The 1,806-nt window shown below is 35.3% G+C and overlaps 1 long non-coding RNA gene across 1 annotated transcript; it reads right to left on the bottom strand.

The window, feature by feature from the left end:
- Positions 1 to 1,118: 1,118 nt before the first annotated feature.
- On the bottom strand, positions 1,119 to 1,523 carry LOC120991843. The gene is made up of 3 exons (XR_005776834.1): positions 1,488 to 1,523; positions 1,276 to 1,373; positions 1,119 to 1,161 (listed from the first exon to the last, which is right to left on the bottom strand). It is a non-coding gene; the product is annotated as an uncharacterized LOC120991843 (long non-coding RNA).
- Between the last annotated feature and the right edge of the window lie 283 nt (positions 1,524 to 1,806).

The following is a 1,806-nucleotide window of genomic DNA, read 5'->3' on the forward strand; positions in this document are numbered from 1 at the left end:
CAACCATAGGTTTACCTAATTATTATATTGTCTAATTTTATATTCAATATACTTTTTTATATTTTTTAGGCTACTAAGAAAAACAGCATATCGTGGCTTTACAGCTTGGATACATGTCTTGGCGTTGGAAGAAGACGCCCTATTCCTTCTTGTGCAGTGACGATCATAAGAGAAGTTTTTCCTGACCCACTTCAAGATTATTGTGGATTTCTAATGTTCAGAGAGGAGCCTGCAGAGTATCTAGCAATGGAGTAACGTTATAATATATTATGAAAAGACTGTAAATTTATCTAGTTATGTAATAAAGTAACAATTTTAGAACGTATTTTTTTACTTTTTATTAATAAATATCCAAAAAACTGAAAGTTACAGCATAATATTTGGCTATTCAATGTTCAGAAACATTATACATTGCAGAAAAATAATATGTACAGAAATTAGTCAGAAAAACACATATCATATTTTATTATAAAAAAAGGCCTCTTCCATATCCCCTCAGAGTACCTTCACACTTGCGGAATGGAACTTGGTCAGGCTATCTGGGCAGGTGAAAATGATTAGGGATCTACACAGCTACTTATAAGGTTTATTGACGAGATGGCCCTCTGTCACCATTGACTATAGGCAGACCAAAGTGTACTGCAATTCAAACATTCTTTATTGTTAGTACCTCAAGCTCTCGCAGTGTGACGCCAAAAGCCTCCATAATTTTAGAGAGTGTTCAGATTTATAAAATAAAAATTTTTCTTTCAGGCTATTGTCCCGATGAATGGCCATGTCGCTAGTGTGAAGGGACCCCTAGCCTTTACCAAACCTCACACTAAGTTTATGGATATTCCTTACACATCTGTAAGAAAGTGGTATATAGTAACGTCCTTGCCAACAGTAAATATCTAAAATATCGACAAAGATAATGTTTTGTAATATGCAAAAATGTCAAAGATAGAAAACAATTATAAATTAAAAAATTGTTTTGCTTTCTGACATTTCATTACAGTTATGCAAAGGATATCCATAAAATTTATAATATGTCATTTATTTTTTAATTTTTTAAAAATTTAAATTTCTCATAAAAAACAATGGCATTATATAATTTGTAATTAGAAGTATGATATGGTAGATCCAGGTCAAGTCCGTCAATGTGGTTCCTCGACTGTCAGCCTGTGGACAAAAGACATGGTCAGAATATGAAATGTACTGCAGCGCTGTCTCTGTGAGAGGAAAAGGGTCAATCATGGGACTGTAGCGACATTATAAGACTGTGAGTGAACACACCTTGGAGTCTAATCGGATCCCCTTGACTCCACGGCTGGCAGGAAACTTGTTCTTCCTTCCCGGGCATGTCCAACACGCTGGTACAGTTTACTGTCAGGCTGTGGACAAAAGACATGGTCAGAATATGAAATGTACTGCAGCGCTGTCTCTGTGAGAGGAAAAGGGTCAATTATGGGACTTTAGCGACATTATAAGACTGTGAGTGAACACACCTTGGAGTCTAATCGGATCCCCTGGACTCCATGGCTTGACAGCACTTATCCTACACTCAGGTATAATGTCTAAAAATAAAAAAGTAAAGTTACAACAACTTTTGATTGGAAAAGCATAATGGTCACTGCCTTGAGCCAGATCTACTTTTGCTATCCTTACCCTTTACATTAGTGGTGCAGTCCCGTCTCGGTAAACGAATATCAACTGATTGAACTAAAGTAAAATAACTAAACAACAAAGTTAGTTCTCGAAACAATCTAAAAAATAACTTTTTTCTGAACATGAAAGTAACGGAAAATCAGGATTTATTATTTTTCT

Source organism: Bufo bufo, chromosome 2 (genome assembly GCF_905171765.1).
Source record: "Bufo bufo chromosome 2, aBufBuf1.1, whole genome shotgun sequence".
Classification (NCBI taxonomy): domain Eukaryota; kingdom Metazoa; phylum Chordata; class Amphibia; order Anura; family Bufonidae; genus Bufo; species Bufo bufo.